The 19,987-nt window shown below is 38.0% G+C and overlaps 1 long non-coding RNA gene across 1 annotated transcript in view; it reads right to left on the bottom strand.

Annotated features, from left to right (window-relative positions):
• LOC109430671 (uncharacterized) overlaps positions 1-7,565 on the bottom strand; it is a 169,952-nt gene extending 162,387 nt beyond the window's left edge. The window contains exon 1 of the long non-coding RNA XR_009997801.1: positions 7,128-7,565. This is a non-coding gene — a long non-coding RNA (uncharacterized LOC109430671). The remainder of the gene's footprint in view (positions 1-7,127) is intronic.
• Positions 7,566-19,987: the final 12,422 nt, after the last annotated feature.

Below are 19,987 nucleotides of genomic sequence, written 5' to 3'. Positions count from 1 at the left end.
TTAAAAACAAACATACACATTCAAAATAACATCTTTGACCGTCGCATCAAATGTTCAGTTATTGAAAAGGCAATTCGAAATATTCCAGAATCATGCCATTTATGATCATGTGTATAGACTACCCACTAAGCCGAAGAATCATTGCGTCTACTAAAGCTAAACAAAGTGACATTTTCATACAATTTTAATACTCCAAAGTGCTAAAATTGAAACGAAATGTTACAGGTGTTTGGCGTAAAGCTTTTCAAATATCCAGTTCGGCGTGTTTGTTTGAGTTTTTGGTTAACGTTAAGATAGGCCGAACGAGGGGACTATGCCAACGAAGCATCCCGATACCCTATATCCCTTTCGTGGCGAACCAGCACAATGGTGCTGTTGAACTATAACAGATTTGCCTATTTTTTCATCTGTTTAGTCTTTGTTTATGTGATGTATTTTTTTAGTAATCGAACTATTATTTATACTTGTATGTGTGCAAACAAACTTTTGTATACGTAGCATATGAGACTTACCACAACAAGTTGAAAAAAGTGGACAAAAACCGTAAAACATGAAGAAATTTTATCTGCGCAGACATGTCGCATATTTTTCATTTTCGATTTATCTAAGTAGTCAAAGCCAGAAATCGAAAGATGAAGAGTTGTGGCTCCGTGGTCGTGCGGCTAGTGTCACCAAGCACTTAGTCACATCGTGCTGAGGAGCGTGGATTCGATTCCCGCCGCATCTGTCAGGAAAAGTTTTCGACTGTGCAACTGGGTGTTGCATGCTAGTTTGTTGTCTAGTGTCGTGCTTCCTTCAAAGAGCGATTAGCTCACTGGAAGCATTGAACGTGATCGTGCCTTTTTTTTAAGAGTAGTTCTTCCAACAATTGTTTAGTTGATAAATCTAAAAATTCTGAAGAGCTAAAGTTAAGCTATTTGTACGGAGATTTCACTTTTTTGCACTCCATCCTGAAAGGGATATGGGATGACCTCCCTAAATTAAAACCTATGTTGCCATCATTTATCGAGCCGTAAAGCCGTCGGCAAACAGTAACATTTCAGGTGCTGTCCATAAACTACGTAAAATCTTTTTTGATTCGAGATGACCCAACTTTTGATCGAAATATGTGCACAATTATAAAAATAGTAAAAAATAATTAATATAAATTAATTTAGATGAGAAATCTGGTAGTTTCTCAAAGTAGCTTCGATGATAACAGAGATTACAAGCAAAAACATTTCAAGACGCGAGTCTGTCTGCACTAAAACTGCACCGTGCCCGCGCTGTATACGACAAGCGAGGTTTTTTTGGTAGTGTTGTACTTTTTACAACGGTGCGCACCTTGAAAGGTTAAAGCAATCTCAAGCAAGATCGAGAAAAGCACCTGGATAGAGCTAAATTTTCAATCTAGTATAGGGTATCGGGATGCTTCGTTGGCATAGTCCCCTCGTTCGGCCTATCTCAACGTAAACCAAAAACCCAAACAAACACGCATAACTGGATATCGGAAATGTTATTCGCCAAACAACTGTAACATTTCGTATCAATTTTAGCACTTTGGAGCATTAAAATTGAATGAAAATGTCACTTTGTTTAGCTTTTGTAGACGCCATGATTCTTCGGCTTAGTGGGTAGTCTATACACATGATCATAAATGGCATGATTCTGGAACATTTTGAATTGACTTTTCAATAACTGAACATTTGTTGTGACGGTTAAAGACTATTTTGAAATTGTATATTTGTTTTCAACGAATAATATTTACAAATTGAATGTGGGCCGAATATTGAGGACATTTTTTTCACAATGTACCCAAATCTTGGCCCATCAGTAAAGTGGCGTCTACAACACCGATCAAGTGACGTCAACAACATTGCTTGCGTAAGAACCAGAAAGAACAAACAGGAAGAAAGATTTTGTGTGCGGTGACTGTAAAAATATAACACAATAATTGGGTTGCGTTGTTTTCGTTACTAAATAGGAAGCAATCAGTGAAGTACTAGATTAAACGTAGTGAGCTGGATTTTTGTATGGTGAGATGATCAATTCTCCATTTCTGCAATGAAATGGCGCAAACAGCGTGGGTTATATGATTTATTGACTAATTTGATGCTGTTTGAGCAAAAGTTTGGGTACTGTGTTGTTGAAGTTGCAAGAAATAAATAATACAACAATGCAGTTACCCAAACTTTTGCTCAAACAGCATCAAATTAGTCAAGAAATCATTGCGCCATTTCATTGCAGAAATGGAGAATTGATCATCTCACCATACAAAAATCCAGCTCACTACTTTCAATCTAGTACTTCACTGATTGCTTCCTATTGAGAAAGAACTTTTGTTTAAGTGCTTCATTTATAGTTTTTTGAAAATTTGGCTCCTAAAATGTAATTCAAAAGTAAGATTGGTGAAAAAGCAGAGATAATACTTTAGCAGAAATATTGAAAAAAATGAGATAATAAGTGGTTCTAGTGCATAGAAAGCAATAGGTCAACGTTGTATCCATTAATAGGGCAATTTTTGTACCCTTAGACCAACGTTGCATGCCATCGCATCGAATCTTTTTAACTTAATTAAGTAAATTCTTAAATATTTACGTTAGTTTACTTCCAATTGGTGAACCATGCATTGCCTAGAGTGTGCAATAGGGTCAACATATTATTTCTAGTGCTATTAATTCATGAGTTATGGTAAAAATTTCCAAAGTGGCTTGCAAATTAGGCCAAGGAGTGGTACATATACCCTACTTGTTGGGTTCCATTGTTCTTCCTTCATTCTGGCGTTACGTCTCAAATTCTTTTCAGGTTTGAGCATTCCCGGTCCCACAGATATTGTCTGATAGCTGTCTTTACCGATTATTGACCATTTTGCATTCGTATATTGTGTGGCACTATGGCAGGCACGATGATGTTCTATGCCTAAAGAAATCAGGAACCATTTTCTTTACGAAAAGATTGTACATATATCGAACAGGAATCAATCCCGTCACCTTCAGCAGGGGTTTTCAACAATACCCGCGCAGTTACTGAAACTGTTACATGAACTGGGTTTTATTTTGGTTGCTATCAACTGTGCATAATTTCAGGCAAATCAATGTTGACCTAGAAAATAATTCCTGGAACAGTTTTGGCAGGAAATATCACACAGAAACACACCTCCGAAGAGCGCATCACGATTCTGTGCACCGAAAGACAGCGTTTTCTAAGAATCACGGGTCAAAATGGCCAGGTAGAACCACAATCCGGAACATCCGGAACCGGTTCCGTAGCGGTGGCATGTTCATAGCACAGAGCGATCATTTATGGCCAAATCCATTTTATAATACAGGTTTCATAACGAAAATATGTGTGAGAGTCAATGAAATTGCCAAAAAATACCCTCGTGGCAAGGCATTTCTCAATGTCCAGAAAGCGGGGAGGGGCCAGGGGGATGCCACACCAATATATTGGAAGACCAACTAACATTTAATTTAAAATTGGTTTCAAATGTTTAGATTGTATGGTCTTTGAGTAGTAGCCTTTTGAAAAAAAACTTCGTTCGACTAAGGCTTTTAAGAATTAATACTAAAATAATACAACTTTTCATTGTGAACTTAATTATTGCGCATTACGCTCATTATATGTACGGCTCGTGAGAATCTCAAGATGACCGCTAAGATGGCCGACTATTGAACATACTCACATAAGCTCACAAAACTCATAAAAACCTAAACCAGTTCACTGGATCTTATTATTTTAAGCTTATGTTAAGTGAGCAAAAAAATAAATAAAAATTACACTTTCGTTAGTTGTTTACATCATGAGATTTGTGATCCTGTTGTTTTCTAATTTTCTTAAGGTGCAAACGAGGTTTTTTAACAATCTTTATCTATGTTTCTCAATAAATTTTACATTCTTCAACTTAATCTAGGTGTTCTGTGTATTATAACACACTATCATCCTAATTTGGTAAAATCAGCGAAGAGAATTGTCAGACAAAAGAGGCACAAAACAAGCAACAAAGAAGACGCGGCGATTACTCTTTATCCCAACTGGTGACAGATAATGACATGATCGCGAATTTTTTTTGTTGCAGACAAACGGAAGCTGAATTTGTTGCGTACTTTTCAACTCGTGAGTAATCAAATATTACTAACGCAAAATCGAAACTTTTTGATGATACATCTTCAGCAGCGTTGCAGTGTTTAGCGACTCGAAGTTACCGCTCGAAAATCACAATGCAAGGCTTAAAAATTTCTAAACTCGTGGTGCACGATCTTTGTACTATTATGTTCTAGTTGGGACAAACCTATGTCGCATTGGGAAGAATGTCGCAACAAATTCAGGTTGCGACATTGTCGTTATTGTTGCGCGATGGTTGAATTTTGAATCACTGGGTAAAATAATTTTAAGCTATTATCAATAATAATTAATAACATATTACATTTCATTGGCTGTAACAGTTAAGATTTTTTGCAGGCTTTATTTTTCACCTGCGTGTCAGAAATACACTTATCCTAACCCTAACCTAACTTTCTTTTTGTAGAATGACCAGGTGCAGCTAATAGCAAAGCCTGGACCCTTTCCCAACTTTCCCCCTACTAGTACTCACGATGGACTAGACGATGTCGTCAACTTGAGAAAAGTATGCAATAATTAGTATTTGGTCGTAGTAGTTATCAAAAATACTGTGTTTTAACTATTCCCATCGCACTAGTGTTTTGACCAAATGGAAGCTCCAAAGATGATTTGATAATTGAATAATATTTCAATGATCGGAAATCTCCGAGGTCACTGGACTACATTCAGAGATAAAAAGGCTGTCTATGTTAACGCCTTCAAAGTATTTTTCCTGAGAAATATTACAAAGAGCAAAAAAATATGCATATGATTTTATATTTCTGAAAATTATTCGGAGACAGCTACCAGAGCTAGCGTGTTTAGCCGATATGGGCAACTAGTTTTTCTGACAGCTTCTCCAAACAATCCTAAAGCCTTGAACACATAGCGTCCGTTCCGTCGAGGTTTGTGTTTTTTTGACAGTTTTCCCATGGGAAATGTGTCAAACTACTGTCACGCACACGCAAACGTATGCATTGTGTGGGGCACTTAAGTCATTTTATAATACATTCTGAAAATTATTTCAAGTTGATTGGTGTCAATAACCGATGACAGCACTAGCATCATCCCTAAATAACTCTCATATTAGTGTTTGATAACATTTTTTGAGCTTTCATTTGATGTTGTAAAGAAATCAGTCAAACGCTTTATGTCAAAATATAGTCTACAATGTGTCAAATTGTGTTCCTAATTTCGCTAGACGTCTACTGCATATATGTGATCATCTTAGTCGGAAGTATTATTATATCCACCGTAATCCTTCACATTGTCAACCGTCCTAAGCCCTAAAGAAACATGTAACTCCTGCTTTTTTTGGTCAGTGTTATAATACCGGTGCTAAAGTGCTAATGGGTTAAGGCCTCCCATCGCGTCAAGATTGAATATCCAGGGGGAAGGACTTATCCTAACCCTAACCTAACTTAAACTAATTATACAAAGAACTAATCGTAGCAATAGAAGACTGCAACGATTTTTGACGAAAATATGCAATGGTTTTCGTTGACAACTGTTCCAATGTTTCAATATCAGAATTTTGATGCAACTCATTAGTGCTATACCAGGGAGGCAACGTCATAATCATTTTCAAAATTTTATTTTGAATCCTCTGACAATGCTTCTTTCTGGTATTGCAACAGCTTGATTTGTTTATAAATCAAAAATTTGTTTTTGCGACAAAGATTTGATTTTATTATAATAAGTGGGTATAAACACATCATGTTTTTATTGCACTTAGTTTGAATACTTTCTATATTGTTTTTAAAAGTTAAGTTTTTAGCTAGTAAGAGTCCTAGATACTTAACTTCATCTGACCAATTTATTGGAGTTCCTCTCATAGTGACAACATGTCTACTTGAGGGTGTCAAATAAAGAGCTCTTGGCTTATGTGGAAATATCATAAGTTGAGTTTTGGAAGCATTTGGAGAAATCTTCCATTTTTGCAAATAAGAAAAAATATCTAAACTTTTTTTGCAATCTACTACAAATGACACGCAAACTCCGGCCCTTGGCTGAGATACCTGTGTCATCTGCAAAACGATTTTTGACATCCCTGTGGTAAAAATATTGTATAAGATTGGTCCCAGTATGCTTCCTTGTGGAACACCAGCTCTTACAGGTAATCTATCTGACTTTTGATAGTTTACCTGAAGTGTTCGATCTGATAAATATCCTCATAAACCGAGAATATAAAATATCATTTTTTTTTATAGGGGTTGGACTTCGATCAGGCAAGTCTTCTCCCGCAAAGTCTACGTGGTGTATGGAAGGCCCCGACGGTACTTCAAAACCAACACGGACCACCAATGTTTACACTTTTCCATGCCACTCATTGGAAGAGTAACATTTACACAAATTTTAAAGCTGCTCGTGCTCTCACATTTTTGTGAAATATGTTTTGATATCCCAAGGTGATTTGTAAACCAAGCGAGGTGACCATGCTGAAATTATTGCAAAATATACGTTTATGTGGTTGCACGAGCTGATTTTTGATCTGTGTAAGTCTTACTCACTCGATGAGCGCCATGAGATTTGGCCTATTTTGTGCATCCCTTACATATCTTAGTGCAGAAAAAGGTTAAGCGTGAAAGAGGACAATAATCCCCGGTGGATTTTATCATATCTTGCAAAATGGATGCAAGTACAATAATTGATTAATAACGACAACAGTTAGATTTGAATACCATGGTTATTGATAAGGTTTGTAAGAAGAAGCGACGGGAATTGATTTTGTGGCATTGATTCAAAGTATAAAACAGAAACATAAAATTCATAACTCGTGTTTCTATAACTGATTCGCTCACGAATGTATCTATGTGTAATAAGGGCTGTTACTGCTAGTACACGAAACGCCGATACATAAAATTATCACTACACTATAATGCAGGTAATAATGAGGGTCAGCATTTAATCGCACTGCTCTTCTGCACAATTGTTCATAATTTCAACAGTTCGTTTTTTCTTGGCACATGCATGTTTCGACGGAAAATTCAAGTTTATGACTCACTTATCACTCAACACATATTCTATACATAAAGATATCCGATACGTACCGTATAATAGTAGTATAGACATACAAATATTACATTCTAGCAACACATTATCCTTATTATCATTCTTATCTTCCTAGCACTTATATTCACAACAATCGAAACGTTTGTTTATGTTCGATTCGTTATCTTCTGCATGTCTGCTTTCTTATTTTTTCATGCACCGCACATTCCACACGCGGTAATTCGGATACAACCGCGGCGGAGTAATTGATGGGGTTGTTGGTTATTCCTCGTTTTCGCGGAAGGAAAAACTGTCGCGTCGCCGCCGGTCCGGAAGTAGCAGTGGCTACGTAAAGAACGCACACGCGACGACGACGTCTTGTCCACCCCCGCCACGGAGCGGGAGCGACGACACGCGCGCCAACCGCGATCGTGCAACTACGCTCGTGCACCAATCCACTCGCGATGGTGGTTTGTTTATGAATGAAAGCACCGCGATGAGGCGCGGCTGAGAGCGTCGTGAGAGCAGAGATGCGAGCGAGCGAATCAAAATAACCGATAAAAACACATGCCTACAATTTTATAACAGTGTGCGTACGGTGCATATACCTTAGTGCAGAAACGTCGGTCGTCGAACACAGCTGAGCAGTGAGCACGCATTAAAATTTTTAGCATCAGGATAGCATAAGAAGAGAGCGAAGAGAGTTTCCTCTTCTGATTGAGCAGCTGATCATCAATCGACGCATGAGCCAACCGTCGAAGGAGGCGCATGGTTGATTACAGAAGCAAAACATGCTGACTAGATTGCATTGGCCCAAAATACAAAAATGTCGAAAAAAATCATGGGACACCTTCTAGAATCGAGCCTTTGGATGAGAGGAACAATCTGTGAAAGACCTGAAGTACACAGGGTCAAATATTTGGCAAGGAAAGAACTCAAAAAACAACACTAATGAAAATTCGATCGACTGAAACAAGATCGTGATTGTTGGCCAAAGCTTGCGCGTTACATCATAGGCAGCTATGTTGTCCTTTATTTCCTTTGCTCACGCTCGTAGACGGGTATGATTCAAGGGTTAAGGGATTCTAAAGCCCTATTTAGATTTTTGGTTTGAACCGCGAAATATGGTCCAAGAGTTTTTTGAATGCTGCCTACAAAGTGTTATCCCAGATCATCTTCCGTCGCCTGTCACCTAAAACGAATGAGTTGGTGGGAAGTTATCAAGCCGGCTTCATCGACGTCCGGTCGACAACGGACCAGATCTTCACCGTACGGCAAATTCTCCAGAAATTCCATGAAAACCAGGTCCCAACGCATCACCGACTGACTGATTAAAGCAACGATGGATGGTATGCAAAACTGCGTAAGGGTTTTGGGTGAACTACCCAGTTAATTCGAATCTCACCCGGGACTGCGAAAAGGTGACGGACTCTCATGCCTACTATTCAACATCGTTCTGGAATGTGTGATGCGATGAGCCGGGTGTGGTGTGCCAATTATGCATTCTTACGAAAGGCCAAATTAAACATCCACCCGGATGTTTCACACTTCGTTTTAATAAATTGTGTCACCTTTGTTATGGTACGCATAATGCATGTTGTGCTTACGCGACGTAACTGGTAGCAACATTCTACCTTGCGCGCTGGTCGGTTGATCTTAACGATAGAGCAATAAATCATTACCATTTCAATTGTTGAGTCAGTTCATCGTGGTATCACAATCGAGTCCCTTTACGTACCTGCAAATGCTGCAGATTATCAGCACCGTAGCCGTAATTTACCAGACGGGCTCAACAGCCGGGGAACGATTTTCACAAAATCCGGTCAATTTGTGTGCTTTCCGGACGACATGAACATTATCGCCAGAACATTTGGAACGGTGGTAGAGCAGTACACCCGCCTGAAACGCGAAGCAGCAAAGGTCGGACTGGTGATGAATGCCTCAGAAACAAAGTGCATACATGCTGGTAGGCGGAACCGAACACGACCGGATTCGTCAGGGTAGTAATGTTATCCCGAGCAGAAGAGAATAACAACAGCATAACAAAATGCGTTATTTTGGCAAAATAACTGCATAATGGAATTAGTAATTTTCATGTTATTAACATAACATATTGAGCTATAAACTTGTCTGTCATAAGCGGCAAAATAACAAGTCACATAACAAAAATTTGTTCCTGAAAAATCAATTTAATAACATGTTTTGTTAGTGGCAATAACAACTTAATAACAGTGAATTTGGGATGTATTTCAATAACAAATTTTGATATTAAAGAGTTATTGATAACATTCCGAAAGCAAAATTAGGGTAAAAACTAACTTTTTTTACTCATTTTTGGGTAATTATTTTAAGTGTGTTATTCTATTTTTAGAAAATAATAGGTCACATAAAAAAAATTCGAATTCATTATAAAACTTACAAACATCGACGGGATTTGAACCTCCAATCCTGCTATCGTAAATTTCCAGTCGCCTTTACCATTGAGGCTATCACAGCACTTGCAGTGAGGGACGATAGAAGCTTTACTGGTTCTACGTATTGCCAGTTTCCCTATTCCCCCATTTCATGTTTGCCAGTCGCAGGACAAAAATAGACAGAGATTTGAATGCAAGATCAAACAACGAACCTCTCTCTCTTACCAACAGCGCTATCGCGGTGCGCAGACATGTGCACTGTAACACTAATAACAGTGGTGGCGATCGCAGGGCCCGTCGTCGGCTGTTTCGGAACAAAGAGAACGACGAAAAAGTTGCTAGTCGACTATTTATGATTGAGCTTCGTCATGCGGTGCATTTTGGCGGCGATAAAGATCCTTTCCAGAAGGAGATGATTTTATTTAATTTTTTGTTTTGTTCGCGTTGTGAGAACGGCGATTATACACGTACCTACGTGAGCGAAGGTAAAAGGTAATTATATCATATGTCGATATGATTACTTCTGCAGATGCTGTTTAGTTTTAGATTATTTTTAGTAATGAAAAAAGATATTTATGACATAATGTCAAACAATATATGATCGAATAATAATAGACCGAAAGAAAAAAGTTATAATAGACAAATGCAATCATCAATTGAGCAGAATTGTCTGTATAGTTGACATTTTTATTGATTAGAATTATTTAGTAGGTACCATATTTGCTATCTCCACTCTCACTAACATTCATTACTTCGTAATACATAGTCTGTTCGATACTTTTTGACGTTATAATTAGAGGTTAGAATAGCAGTACTGTTAAAATGACATATAAATTCAACTAAGTTTACTCAATTTTGAGATAAAAAAAAACTCATTTGCAGATGTATCACTTTTTGAAGCTAAAATTTTACTTAACCTATAAGAATTGGGAATCGTAGAAAAGTGATAGGAATTTGGCACCGTAACGGAACTGGGATATTGAAAGAAGGAAATTAATACAAAGATAAACATATCAATAGCTATGATGCTATATTTACCCAAAACTCAAATTATAGCAATGAATAAAATAAAAAATACGGAAGAGTCTGATGAAATTTCTAGAAGTTACAATGCCTTTATTTTTTACTTCATAATATGAAACATCAGACAATAAAATAAAGAAGGTAAACTATGTAATGGTTATATCTGCGATAAATTTTCTCCGATTTTGACAATATTGATCTCATTTGATCCAGATTTATTTTTTCCATCAAAAACAAATCCGACTGAACCGATCTGGTCATCGTGAGTTAAGAAAAAACCCGAATTGCCATACACGTGGAATTTTCCATAGACCAGCTGCAATTGGCTTCTTTAGTGGTGTTGAGATAATTCCATATTCACAATCTATACATGCCAAACTGAGCCGAAATCCAAATTTTCATGAACTTTGGTGCCCGGGAACCTATTTAAAAATCGATTTAAAGTTTGTATGGGATCGATTTGTCGAATCACCCCTCGTCGCATTTCGTACTGGGCGGAGCTGTCAAGCAATTGCCCAGCTGTCAAAAGGTGATTTCAAAAAATCTTTTTGTAATTGAAGCTTAAGGTATCAAAATAAAGTTTAAAAAATCTGAAAAAAATCATACTGGCTTAAAAAAAGGTGCTCTTTCGAATAAAATCAAAAAATCAATATATTATTCTTAATTTAAAAAAACCAATTGGTGATTGGTACAAATTAAGTACCTTACCAAGAAAAAAAATGTTAAATTTAAATTTATACGTTCAATATGTAGTCCGTCCAAAGTCTTACACCGTACATCAAACCGTTTTTAATTAGATTTTGTTTTAGATTTTATAGAGACATTTTAACATCTTCTCCTGTGTGGTAGGGATAGGATTTTTCAAAACACCATCGTTCTTCTTCTTCTTCATGCACCATCAAATCACCAATAGCATATCTGCCCAGCCTAGGCCCAAAGTATTGACTTCAAAGTAATCATTACGAAGCATAAATGTCAATTTCTTGATTTTGCTTTGGCTGACCAAGCCAAGATTGACCGTAGCATTTTCATAATTCAAATCTCAATTTGTTCATCGAGCACATGTTCTGTTGTGCTGCACGTGGATGTCAAAGCGTTTTCAACAGTGTAATTACGAAGCATGTTTCACGAGAGACCATATTTTTTTCAATACGCTAACTCCAACAACGCCGATATTAGAATAGAGGAGCTTAGAAGCAAAGGGGTGTAAGTTACAAAAACCCACTTTCGAGTAAATGAGCTTTGAAGTTTTTCACCAGTTTTTCATCCCATTCAAAATGTATGGAGTTTCAATGTCAACCCAATTTTCTCTGATTTACTGTAATTTTTCTAATCATCATAAAAATAATCTTTGAAAAGTTCCTGTGAGCTTGAAATCTGAAGATTTTTTGATATGTTCAGCTCAAACTCGACAAAACGGTCACTTACACCTCTTTGCATCTGGGCCCCTCAATAGCATAAGGATATGTTCCAGAAAATTTGGACTTTTGGGAATACCGCGTAACCCAATCGTTCTATTCGCATAACCAATCAATAAAAAAAAAAGATTTCTTATTCAAACGAGTCGAAGTTCACTTAAATCGGTTCAAAGTTGAAAAAATATGAGTACTTTTCAGTTTTGAGGGTAGCCGGATACGCTTCCGGCATTCTACGCAATGAAAAACAAGCAAAACTGCAGCCCCTCAACAGCAATTGAATTTTTTTTTTAATTTTTCAATTACATAGAATAAAGCTGTTTCCTTATAAACATTTTCTGATCTTTTACCTGCTATCCATCGACCTTTTGCTCTACAAGCAATGAAAAAAAACGAATACTTAATCAAATTTCTCATTTTTTGTAAAATAGCTTAAAATTAAAATTATTTCATATTCTGATATAATTATGTTATTTTTGCAACTGATTATTTTGTTCAGTTGCAAAAATAACAAAGTTATAACAGAGTTTGTTCTGATTTATTTGTAACAAAACTAGTTACAAAAGATTATAATATATTTTGTTATAATTTAGTTTGAAAAAGTTTGAAACAGTCCATGTCATAACAAAATTATAACATAATTTGTTAGTTATATCACATTAAGATATAATTATATATATATTTTTGTTATGTTCATCTAGTCGGGTATGGCCTCCACTTTAGCATCCTATTCTACATCATATATGACTTCGTGATGGCTGAGAATTCTATATATTTAGACCAACATGTGAGAATGCGAACTTCAGTTTCTCTCTTCCCTAATAGGTGATCGTTTTTTTTTTTTGATCGTTTTGATCGTCCCTAATAGGTGTACTTTCAACTCTTCATGTACCTATCTTTCAAATAGGTAGATCCGACTTCATCCTCTGGAACGACAGGGAAAACATGTGAAATACAAAATATTTCTGAAAAATCCCATTCAAAACCATCTACAATTTTGGATTCAGCTGTCTGTATTAGCTTCGTTCAAACAAGTTTATTCCATAAGTTTGACATTTTTATCATTGAAATTCACATGTCAAAGGCGGAATCTGGAATGTCCCTTTGAAAACCTTAAAAACCTTCAATATCGTCTGCTATGTTCTCGTTTAGATGTATGCAGGGTACTGCGCCACTTGGGCAGTGGCTGGTATTTTGGGTACTTTTCAGCTACAACTCAGTCAATTTCAGAAATTTAGCAAATCCTCGCGCCGCCCAGCAGGGACTTTGTTTTGTACACATTACAGCACCTCCATGTCACGTAATATACCACACCTCTTATCAAATGTGATACCGTAAGCGTACCTTACTTTGCGCACCTAGGGCCTAACTTTGCGCACTTTTAAAAAAATCGTTAAACAGTTTTTCTGATGCATTATACAAACTTTTTCCCACGGAATACTAGCTAGTGATATGGGGCATGCACTTTGTCTCAGTTTGGATGTAATGATAAATGGAAGAGGAAGACAAATTGATGAGTGAATATGCAGTTGCTTTCCCTCAAATGCTGTAAATAACGTTGTAGAATGACGTAGGTTTTGTTTCAAAATTTGTTTTAGTTTAGATAGCAATACCATAAAGTATTTGTGCACTCTCAATAATACAATAATAACCAAACTTGTTCCACAACAGAATGTAATATTGAGATGTTATTTAAGGGCTGCATACCAATTGCTTGGTCATAACAAAATAAGATTGTCCAACAAAACATGTTATGGAAACGTAATGCCTTGATAATTCAATAATAACAAAACAAGATATAAAAACAGGTTTTGTGATTTCGTAGTTATTAATTTAATATTCCCCTCTGCTCGGGTACAATAGACGGGGATACCTTCGAGGTGGTGGAGGAATTCGTCTACCTCGGATCCTTACTGACGGCTTACAACAATGTGAGCCGTGAAATTCGAAGACGCATCGTCAGCGGCAGTCGGGCCTACTACGGGCTCCAGAAGAAGCTGCGGTCTGAAAAGATTCACCCACGCACACACTGGATAGTTCACTCGAAACCCTTACGTAGTTCTGCGCACCGACCATCGTTGCTCTTATCAGTCTGATAAGCTTCCCGGGAAAGCTGTTCTCGTCCATGATTTGCCATAGCTCTGTGCGGTCGATACTGTCGTATACAGCCTTGAAATCGATGAATTTTGGACACCTCATATTTGAAGCGTTCTAGATGAATGTTAAGAGATAGGCTGCCTAGTGCTTCTGTATTAAACATTTTTCATTGCAAAAAGGCTTTTAAATATCTTGAAATTATTGATTCAACCATTTTGAGGTGAATATTTTATGTGACTATGAAGTGCATGTCGTCTTGCATACCTGTGCATTTGAGGGGTTTTAGTGAAATAATTTACACTTTCGATAATTTTTAAGTAAATTTCTTATTGTTAAGCGTATTTTCAACGTAAGTCATCAGAATAGGGTCAATTTGATCCAATAATCGATATTGAGAAGTATCTTCTTTTATTAGCTTTCCGGAACAAGGCATGCATCGCCGTACATGTCCAATTTATATACATGTCCAAATTATATTTTTTATCCTAGTCATTTTCTCCGCTGCCTTGATTCCCTACATTCTCTTCGCCATTCAGGCGCTCGTCGAAGAGCTGCTTACACCTTTCGATCACCTCACGTTTGTCCGTCAGGAGGCTCCCGTCCTTATCCCTGCAGATTTCGGCTTGCGGCACGAAGTCTTTGCGGGATGCGTTGAGCTTCTGATAGAACTTACGTGTTTCTTGTGAACGGCACAGCAGTTCTATTTCCTCGCACTCCGCTTTTTCCAGGCGGCGCTTTTTCTCCCCGAAGAGACGGGTCGGCTGCTTTCGCTTCTGTCTGTATTGCTCCACACCACATTCTGTCGGGTTCCATGCTGCAACAATGCGCTCTCGCCTAGGCCTTACATATACAATAGATGCGTTGTGTGGATGGACATCTAATTCATCCTAAAGAAGTGGAGTCTGTGAAAAAGATAATCTCGGAATTTCGAGCTGATCTTGAACTCTGGTTAATCACTACATCTTCGAGTCTTCTCGTGGTGTAGTTGGTAACGCGCCCGTCTAGTGAATAGGAGTCGTGTGAGTTCGAGTCTCACCGAAAGGACGAGTAACTTTTTTCGCAAATTCCACTCCAATTTGTCCATTTCTTACTCACGCCAGTATTTGTAAAGTCTAGCTTTTGGACAGAAATATGTGTTGAATTGGCTATAAGGCATTAATACAAATTGGCTATAATCATTATACAAATGTTAAGCCAGATGATGGCTTTGATGGCATTGTTTCAAGTTTAGAGCGATATTTTTGACAAATAAAAATGCTCCTTACGTCGATCAATTTCACCCCACTGATCAACTGATGATTACCCGAAATGACGGTTATTAACTTACTCTGTTGAACAAAATAGATGAAAAATGATCTACTTTCCTCCGATTTATGGTGCAAGGTTCTTTTTTGTGTCACGACATTTTCATTTTCATCTCGGGACTCTCCAGGACTAAAACTGTTTGCGTCTATGACTAAAAGTTAAAAATAGACGCAGACATTTTTCTTCCATAAAAGCACTGCCGGTCAGTGGGAGATGGATTGTACATACACAAGGCTATCAGGCTTATTCTGCGCGGCGTGTGAGGTGAGACGAGTCGAATGAGGTGACAAAAGTCGACTCGCCCCATTTGATTTACATTAGTCGTCTCACGTCACGTGAGACGAAACCGTCCGTCTCACCTCACACGCCGCGCAGAATAAGCCTGTATAGTTCATCTCGGGACCCAAGATTTACTTCCCTTCCGTAGAAAGAACTCACTTTGTCGGGAATGGTATTCGATCCCAGGTCTTCCCCATAACGTTCTTCTTGGTTTGTTTCTCTTTACCATTAGGAATTCACTTAAGTTATTGTCGCGCTTATCGTTTATTAGAGCCCTGCGGCGGTCGTACGCTCGCAAGGCATACCGCCGCATGACAGTCGCAAGGCAAAACAAAAGAAAAAGTGTTCCCGCCAAAAACAAAAGCACGTGGGTTTCGCGAAGTGACAGATGTTTATGAATGTATTTGTGACGAACGGCAAGAGTGGCTCAGCGGAATGAGTGTTCTTGCTGTCAAATCCCATGTAATGGAACTATATACTTTCAAATCTGGTGACGCTGTTATGATTAGTGACTGTCGCGCTTATATCAGAAAACAGAGGCAGATAATCGTCATATTCTGATTTTTTTTGAGAGGCATAATACCAATAAATAGCAATTTACCGCATGGCGATATAAAGAAGCCTTCACCAGCCATTAAATTGAGCGTGCTTACCAAGTGCATTCTCTACTTACTGCATTTCCCATTACTTATTATTAAACTACCAATTGCGTTCCACATTGCTATACTTGTGGAAATATAATTTACTTAAAATTTACCTACACTTGAATGGGATCACATGTGCATATGGTTTATAATTCACACTCGGTGTGATTTATCCTCAAGATTGTGCTCCTCTCTGCGCGACCACCTCTTGATCCATCTATTCTTTTTACCGGGGAGACGATAAGTGATAAAGTGACCGATTGTTACTCTGCTCTGCGACTTCGGAGCCAGCGAAAAAAGCTGTACGACAAAAACTGCGGGTACAAAGCTGGAGACGGTCCCTAATTAGATCTACATTTTTAAATGAGATAATGACCATAATGGGTGACAGTTTTCATATATATTAACTAACAACAAGCCCAAGTCAACCGAATGCGCGACACGATATTGAATCAGAACCGTAGATGATCATCATGAGCATTGTTATTCGTTAAATAAAATCAGGGCCACGTTGGAACTGCTTTACTCCGACTCGCTGTGTGGTGAGGCATCATAAACGATGGACCAGTCAGCCAGCCAGCAGAGCGGCGAGACCGAAGAGTGTTGATTATTTAACGAGTCGGATTTTACGGGATGTGTCCAATGAGTGAATGAGCTCGCCCCAAACGACCGCAATGTGTGAAATGTATGGAAACATTGATAATTTTGGTTGATTAGAGCGTAGATAACATCAGAACGGTAGTCAGTTCAACGATGATGAGAACCGCAATGGTAAATTTTATTAGACAGGGTGTTTAGGGCAATCACCGAGAAAATACTCATTTATTTTCAGAATTCTCATTTCAGAAAGAACGAGGTAACCAGATAAATCTGGAACTCATTCCTTCTTTATACAACGCACGTGCCCTTTCGGGATAAAACTATAGAGTAATTTCACGCCATGAAAACACCCAATAGAAAACTACAAGAGTTCAAAACACGTTGACATACTCAAATCCTTCTGGAGAAAAACAGGACAAAACCCCATTTGCTCCTGGAGATTTGAAGTAAGCAGAGCTTTTTAGTGCCCACTAAATTGATTCTATGGCTGCAATCCTCGGGGCCGAAGCTACAAGTCCTGTTCAACGACGCAGGTTGAACTTGCTCGAAGTTGCTGCATCTTGCTTTTACCCATTTGTCATCAAACGGGTAAGAGCGGGATGCAGTAACTTCGAGCAAGTTCAACCTACGTCGTTGAACAGGACTATAGATTCGTAGCTATACAAAAGACTAGTTTATCCGAAGATATTTTGAACTTGAACAGATCAGAATTCCATTCAGGAACACCTCTTGCGATACACACAGAACGCAGAGGACAAGCTTCTTTCAAAGCAATAGTAATGGTATACCACAATTAAGGGCATTGTAGTAACAAAACCACAATGAAAATCTCTTGGAGTGGCAAAGGAAGCGAGTTATCTATAAAATATGGTCGCAATCAATTAGTGCAGGTTCTCTAGTTTGTTGAGCAGATTCGCCTGAATACGCGAAGTTTGCGAAGGAACACTCAAAAGTGACAAGAAAGTCAAATTGAGACTCCTCATCCGACACATGCCAATCAGTCAACTGCATGCCTGCCATTGCATGAAGCGTTTGTTGATTACACGCTCGTTTCAATTTCAAACGAATATGAGTATAAAGCAGTTAGATGTTGGTTCGATAAAATTCATTGATACCAGGGGCCTGGGATAAAAAATTGAAACAGTCGATTTTATGTCATCCCCATAGTTCCAATTGAGCAGAAGACCTGCAAAACGACCAGGATTCGCCACTTTGGTATACCAGCGAGATTCTCGCTAATGGGACACGTTCGGTGTAGTACTAGATTTGTAGTAATTGTAAACCAGTGTGTATGTCTCTATAAGGCCTGAAGAGACGATGTTTTGTTAGAGGGAATTTTGTGCATCCCTAGATTGGCTAGTCGGGCTCTGTAGTCTGTGTGACAAGTCAACGTACAGACTACTACCGCTCTTGAGATGTGGTATTCATTCGTGTGAAATCTGCCCGCCAATCAAGACGCGGTTGAAAAAGGCCGGAGCTCGGCTAGTTTGATCATTTAGTTTTGAGTCAATAGTGCGAATACTGTTCTCATTTCAGAAGTGGGATATTAGCACGTGAAGAAGGCTACGGTTCGCAATTGGTATAAATTATCGTAAGTTGGGAATATCATCGCAGAATATCATCCATTGTTGGTGGATATTATTGAACAGTAATCGCTTCAACTGAACATGAGAAAATTCTTTGTGACGTGTTCGCGACAATCGCGTTGTACCGTATATGTGCGCATGTATGTGTGAGAGGATTACAGGCAACCCGGATAAAAAATTACCATTCTTTACATGGTAAATATTATTAACAAATGACTGGTTTTATTGTTCACAATAAAACACATAGTAGATATATTGTTACTTTTTACAATAGAAATCAAGCCCATATAGTTCGTACAATAAGTGAACATTAGCTTTATTAGTGACTGATTGATTCGATTGTTTTTGAATAGTTCTATCGCAGACAGACGTTCTAGCTCGAACAAATTTATTCAAATTTTCTATATAAATTTTCACTAGCGACACCTAGGCAACCGATTGCCACAGTGCAGTTGACAGTTTGAGAAACCATGTGCTTCCAGCCGCTTACTTAGCACCCAAATCACCACCCACCGAGAAATAAAATCAAAACAAACACTGTCAAAATCATTCCTACATTTGCGTCACATTCACAAAGATTTTCCAATGCGAGTGAAGTTCATCCAAATGCAGTTCTATTCAAGAGAATCTATGTAATATTAAAGTTATAATGTGTAAAATAGTTTACAAGAGTCCTGCGCTAATTTGTGCAAAAGATTTTAGACATTAAATAAAAGTCATTTACTCTGCACAAATTATGTGGAAACATTATTAGCGTGCAGCACGTGCGGTCTTTTCCCGCCATCCGGCTGGAAGACGACCGTGGTGACAGTTGTTGGTCGCAACGCACATGTGAGGCAGCGATTGAATATCCACGTCGCTAACGCCATCTGTTCGCTGATTGCCACTTGGCAATTTGTGGCGGCCATGTTTTTTACACAAGCTGCTGAGTCAAACTTGAACGTCTGTCTGCGGTTCTATAATAATTTAAAGTTACTATCAGTAAAAATTAATTTAAGTTGTTTTTAAATAGTTGCAAAAGTGCCTGCAAAGTTCTCATGGACTTTTTATTAAAAAAGAGTTTATTTCTCAATTACACTTAAAAACAATTTGTAACAAATGAATAACAATAAGTATTATTGTTGCTTGGATCATGTTTCATCAAATACAAAATCACTTGACACATCTATGTATATAAAAATGTAGTGGCATACGTGGGACCGCGCATAACTTGCGAACGGAGGGTCCGATTTGGATCGTCTTAGTTTTGTTCTGTTAGTTTTCACCCAAGGAAGGTTTATGAGCCATAAAACATGGAAAATTTTTAAGTTTTTGAAAATTGATCTTCCATACATTTTGAACGGGGACTTTGCCTTGGCTAGAAATTCAAAACGTCAAAAAACACAGTAGGCAAGACAAAGTTTGCCGGGTACAGCTAGTTTTTTTTATAGTTTTCGTTTTAAATTTGAGTACAGTAGATGTTTCGGTTATCGAATGTTATTCGCTAAAACTGACAGACGTCAAGTCGTGTTGGCAGAGGAAGCTCTCAATGAATAACTGAGGAAGTACTTATAGAA

This window comes from Aedes albopictus, chromosome 2 (genome assembly GCF_035046485.1).
Source record: "Aedes albopictus strain Foshan chromosome 2, AalbF5, whole genome shotgun sequence".
Classification (NCBI taxonomy): domain Eukaryota; kingdom Metazoa; phylum Arthropoda; class Insecta; order Diptera; family Culicidae; genus Aedes; species Aedes albopictus.
The sequence above is the reverse complement of the archived record's forward strand: the minus strand, read 5'-3'. Positions and strand labels throughout refer to the sequence as shown.